Source organism: Triticum dicoccoides, chromosome 4A, assembly GCF_002162155.2.
Source record: "Triticum dicoccoides isolate Atlit2015 ecotype Zavitan chromosome 4A, WEW_v2.0, whole genome shotgun sequence".
Taxonomy (NCBI): Eukaryota; Viridiplantae; Streptophyta; class Magnoliopsida; order Poales; family Poaceae; genus Triticum; species Triticum dicoccoides.
This window is the reverse complement of record NC_041386.1, coordinates 598,648,083-598,654,652: the sequence shown is the minus strand read 5'-3', so window position 1 is coordinate 598,654,652 and position 6,570 is coordinate 598,648,083.

Sequence of the window (6,570 nt, the reverse complement as noted above, 5' to 3'; positions counted from 1 at the left end):
GTATCTCTACTTGGTGCTGAGAATTTGGCTAGCATGAGGGGGAAAGGCAAGCTCAACATGTTGGATGATCCATGACAACATACTTTATCTCAGATATAAGAAAACATAACCCATTACGTTGTCTTCCTTCTCCAACATCAACTCTTTAGCATGTCATATTTTGATGAGTGCTCCCAATCATAAAAGATGTCAATAATAGTATATCTATATGTGAAACCTCTCTTACCTTATTACTTCCTATTAATTGCAACGATGACCAAAGCTATGGCTGCCAACTCCAACAACTTTTAATCATCACACTCTTTCTATGTGAAGTCATTACTATCAATAAGATCAATATGAACTTTTGTTTCTTTTTATTCTTTTTCTCTTTTCTTTTATTCACCCAAGATCATAGTAAGAAAATCAAGCCCTTGACTCAACACTAATCTTTATTATATAGCTTACGAACTTGATTACATAGAAGGATAATAAAGCAAAACTCACGACTAGATCATACTAAGAACTTTTATTCTACTAGATCAAAATATTACCACAAGGATCGAACTAAGAAAAATGGTAAAGATAAAAGTGATGGTGATATGATACCGGGGCACTCCCCCAAGCTTGGCAGTTGCCAAGTGGAGTGCCCATACCCAGGTGATTATGTCTCCTTTGTTGGTGAAGAAGGTGGAGTTGTTTATGACGGATAGTCGCACATCGAGCGTAGGAGGTCTTCTAACTTGTGAATAATTGTTGGAAATATGCCCTAGAGGCAATAATAAAAGTATTATTATATTTCAATGTTCATGATAAATGTCTTTTATTCATGCTATAACTGTATTATCCGGAAATCGTAATACACGTGTGAATACATAGACCACAATATGTCCCTGGTGAGCCTCTAGTTGACTAGCTCGTTGTGATCAACGGATAGTCATGGTTTCCTGACTATGGACATTGGATGTCATTGATAACGGGATCACATCATTAGGAGAATGATGTGATGGACAAGACCCAATCCTAAGCCTAGCACAAAAGGTCGTGTAGTTCATTTGCTAGAGCTTTGCCAATGTCAAGTATCTCTTCCTTTGACCATGAGAGCGTGTAACTCCTGGATACCGTAGGAGTGCTTTGGGTGTATCAAACATCACAACGTAACTGGGTGACTATAAAGGTGCACTACAGGTATCTCCGAAAGTATCTATTGTTTTATGCGGATCGAGACTGGGATTTGTCACTCCGTGTAAACGGAGAGGTATCTCTGGGCCCACTCGGTAGGACATCATCACATGCGCAATGTGACCAAGGAGTTGATCACGGGATGATGTGTTACGGAACGAGTAAAGTGACTTGCTGGTAACGAGATTGAACAAGGTATTGGATACCGACGATCGAATCTCGGGCAAGTAACATACCGATAGACAAAGGGAATTGAATACGGGATTGATTAAGTCCTTGACATCGTGGTTCATCCGATGAGATCATCGTGGAACATGTGGGAGCCATCATGGGTATCCAGATCCCGCTGTTGGTTATTGACCGGAGAACGTCTCGGTCATGTCTACATGTCTCCCGAACCCGTAGGGTCTACACACTTAAGGTTCGATGACGCTAGGGTTATAAAGGAAGCTTGTATGTGGTTACCGAATGTTGTTCGGAGTCCCGGATGAGATCCCGGACGTCACGAGGAGTTCCGGAATGGTCCGGAGGTAAAGATAGGTAAAGATTTAAATATGGGAAGTCCTGTTTTGGTCACCGGAAAAGTTTCGGGCGATATCGGTATTGTACCGGGACCATCGGGAGGGTCCCGGGGTCCACCAAGTGGGGCCACCTGCCCCAGAAGGCTGCATGGGCCAAGTGTGGGAGGGGACCAGCCCCTAGGAGGGCTGGTGCGCCCCCCACAAGGAGTCCAAGGCGCAAGAGAGAGTGGGAGGGGGCAAACCCTAGTCCAGATGGGCCTTAAGGCCCATATTGGTGCGCCTCCCTCTCCTCTCCCCCCTTGGCCGCCTCCCCTTTGCCATCTAGGGCTGGCCGCACCCCTTGGGGGTGGGAAACCCTAAAGGGGGCGCAGCCCCCCCTTCCCCCTATATATAGATGAGTTTTGGGGCTGCCATACACATGAGTTCTCTCCCTCTTGGTGCAGCCCTACCTCTCTCCCTACTCCTCCTCTCCCATGGTGCTTGGCGAAGCCCTGCGGGATTGCCACGCTCCTCCACCACCACCACGCCATTGTGCTGCTGTTGGATGGAGTCTTCCTCAACCTCTCCCTCTCTCCTTGCTGGATCAAGGAGTGGGAGACGTCACCGGGCTGTACGTGTGTTGAACGCGGAGGTGCCGTGCGTTCGGCACTTGATCATCGGTGATTTGAATCACGACGAGTACGACCCCATCAACCCCGTTCACTTGAACGCTTCCGCTTAGTGATCTACAAGGGTATGTAGATGCACTCTCCTTCTACTCGTAGCTGGTTTCTCCATAGATAGATCTTGGTGACACGTAGGAAAATTTTGAATTTCTGCTACGTTACCCATCAGTGGCATCATGAGCTAGGTCTATTGCGTAGATTCTTTGCACGAGTAGAACACAAAGTAGTTGTGGGCGTTGATGTTGTTCAATATGCTTACCGTTACTAGTCCAATCTTGTTTCGGCGGTATTGTGGGATGAAGCGGCCCGGACCGACCTTACACGTACTCTTACGTGAGATAGGTTCCACCGATTGACATGCACTTGGTGCATAAGGTGGCTAGCGGGTGCCAGTCTCTCCCACTTTAGTCGGAACAGATTCGATGAAAAGGGTCCTTATGAAGGGTAAATAGCAATTGGCATATCACGTTGTGGTCTTGCGTAGGTAAGAAACGTTCTTGCTAGAAACCCATAGCAACCACGTAAAACATGCAAACAACAATTAGAGGACGTCTAACTTGTTTTTGCAGGGTATGCTATGTGATGTGATATGGCCAAAAGGATGTGATGAATGATATATGTGATGTATGAGATTGATCATGTTCTTGTAATAGGATTCACGACTTGCATGTCGATGAGTATGACAACCGGCAGGAGCCATAGGAGTTGTCTTTATTTATTGTATGACCTGCATGTCATTGAAGAACGCCATGTAAACTACTTTACTTTATTGCTAAACGCGTTAGTCATAGAAGTAGAAGTAGTCGTTGGTGTGACAACTTCATGAAGACACGATGATGGAGATCATGATGATGGAGATCATGGTGTCGTGCCGGTGACGATGATGATCATGGAGCCCCGAAGATGAAGATCAAAAGGAGCAAAATGATATTGGCCATATCATGTCACTATTTGATTGCATGTGATGTTTATCATGTTTATGCATCTTGTTTGCTTAGGACGACGGTAGTAAATAAGATGATCCCTTACAAAATTTCAAGAAGTGTTCTCCCCTAACTGTGCACCATTGCTACAGTTCGTCGCTTCTAAGCACCACGTGATGATCGGGTGTGATGGATTCTTACGTTCACATACAACGGGTGTAAGACAGTTTTACACAGCGAAAACACTTAGGGTTAACTTGACGAGCCTAGCATGTGCAGACATGGCCTCGGAACACGGAGACCGAAAGGTCGAGCATGAGTCGTATGGTAGATACGATCAACATGAAGATGTTCACCGATGATGACTAGTCCGTCTCACGTGATGATCGGACACGGCCTAGTTGACTCGGATCATGTGATCACTTAGATGACCAGAGGGGTGTCTATCTAAGTGGGAGTTCATAAGATGAACTTAATTATCCTGAACATAGTCAAAAGACCTTTTGCAAATTATGTCGTAGCTCGCGCTATAGTTCTACTGTTTAGATATGTTCCTAGAGAAAATTATAGTTGAAAGTTGATAGTAGCGATTATGCGATCAGTAGAAAGCTTATGTCCTTAATGCACCGCTCAGTGTGCTGAACCCCAAACGTCGTTTGTGGATGTTGTGAACATCGGACATACACGTCTTGATAACTACGTGATAGTTCAGTTATACGGTTTAGAGTTGAGGCACGAAAGACGTTTTTGAAACATCGCGAAACATATGAGATGCTTCGAGGGCTGAAATTGGGATTTCAGGCTCGTGCCCATGTCAAGAGGTATGAGACCTCCGACAATTTTCTTAGCCTACAAACTAAGGGAGAAAAGCTCAATCGTTGAGCTTGTGCTCAGATTGTCTGAGTGCAACAATCACTTGAATCGAGTGGGAGTTGATCTTCCAAATGAGATAGTGATGTTTCCCCAAAGTCATTGCCACCAAGCTGCTAGAGCTTCATGATGAACTATAACATATCAGGGATAGATATGATGATCCTTGAGGTATTCGCGATGTTTGACACCGCGAAAGTAGAAATCAAGAAGGAGCATCAATTGTTGATGGTTGGTGAAACCACTAGTTTCAAGAAGGGCAAGTGCAAGAAGGGATACTTCATGAAACGGCAAATCAGCTGCTGCACCAGTGAAGAAACCCGAGGTTGAACCCAAACCCGAGACTAAGTGCTTCTGTAATAAGGGGAACAACCACTGGAGCAGCATTACCCTAGATACTTGGTAGATCAGAAGGCTGGCAAGGTCGATAGAAGTATATTGGATATACATTATGTTAATGTGTACTTTACTGGTACTCCTAGTAGCACCAGGGTATTGGATACCGGTTCGGTTGCTAAGTATTAGTAACTCGAAATAAAAGCTACGGAATAAACGGAGACTAGCTAAAGGTGAGCTGACGATATATGTTGGAAGTGTTTCCAAGGTTGATATGATCAAGCATCGCACGCTCCCTCTACCACCGAGATTGGTGTTTGCGTTGAGCATAGACATGATTGGATTATGTCTATCGCAATATGGTTATTCATTTAAGGAGAATAATGGTTACTCTGTTTATTTGAATAATACCTTCAATGGTCTTACACCTAAAATGAATGGTTTATTGAATCTCGATCGTAGTGATACACATTTTCATGCCAAAAGATATAAGATAGTAATGATAGTACCACTTACTTGTGGCACTGCTGTGTAAGTCATATTGGTATAAAACGCATGAAGAAGCTCCATGTTGATGGATCTTTGGACTCACTCGTTTTTGAAAAGTTTGAGACATGCGAACCATGTCTATTGGTGTATATGCATGAAGAAACTCCATGCAAATGGACCGTTCGGACTCACTTGATTTTGAATCACTTGAGATATGCAAATCATACCACATAGGCAAGATGACTGAAAAGCCTCGGTTTCAATAAGATGGAACAAGATAGCAACTTGTTGGAAGTAACACATTTTGATGTGTGCAGTCCAATAAGTGTTGAGGCATGCAGTGAATATCATTATGTTCTTACTTCACAGATGATTCGAGTAGATGTTGAGAATATTTACTTGATGAAACACAAGTCTGAATTATTGAATGGTTCAAGTAATTTCAGAGTGAAGTAGAAGATCATTGTGACAAGAGGATACAATGTCTATGATACGATCATAGAGATGAATATCTGAGTTACGAGTTTTGGCACACAATTAAGACATTGTGGAAAATGTTTCACAATTAATACCGCCTGGAACACCATAGTGTGATGGTGTGTCCGAACATCATAGTTGCACCCTATTGGATATGGTGCGTACCATGATGTCTCTTATCGAATTACCACTATCGTTCATGGGTTAGGCATTAGAGACAACCACATTCACTTTAAATAGGGCACCACATAATTCCGTTGAGATGACACCGTATGAATTATGGTTTAGAGAAACCTAAGTTGTCGTTTCTTGAAAGTTTGGGGCTGCGACGCTTATGTGGAAAAGTTTCAGGATTGATAAGCTCGAACCCAAAGCGGATAAAATGCATCTTCATAGGACACCCAAAACAGTTGGGTATACCTCCTGTCTCAGATCCGAAAGCAATAAGGGATTGTTTCGAGAATCAGGTCCTTTCTCGAGGAAAAGTTTCTCTCGAAAGAATTGAGTGGGAGGATGGTGGAAACTTGATGAGGTTATTGAACCGTCTCTTCAACTAGTGTGTGGCAGGGCACAGGAAGTTGTTCCTGTGGCACCTACACCAATTGAAGTGGAAGCTTATGATAGTGATCATGAAGCTTCGGATCAAGTCACTACCGAACCTCGTAGGACGACAAGGACACGTACTACTTCGGAGTGGTAAGGTGATCCTGTCTTGAAGGTCATGTTGCTAGACAACATTGAACCTACGAGCTATGGAGAAGCGATGGTGGGCCCGAATTCCGACAAATGGTTAGAAGCCATGAAATCCGAGATAGTATCCATATATCAGAACAAAGCATGGACTTTGATGGACTTGCCCGATGATCGTCAATCCATTGAGATAAATGGATCTTTTAAGAAGAAGACGGACATGGATGGTAATGTCACCATCTATGAAGCTCGACTTGTGGCGAAGTGTTTTCCGACAAGTTGAAGGAGTTGACTACGATGAGATTTTCTCACTCGTAGCGATGCTTAAAGTCCGTCGGAATCATGTTAGCATTAGCTGCATTTATGAAATCTGGCAGATGGATGTCAAGACAAGTTTCCTTACTAGTTTTCGTAAGGAAAGGTTGTATGCAATACAAT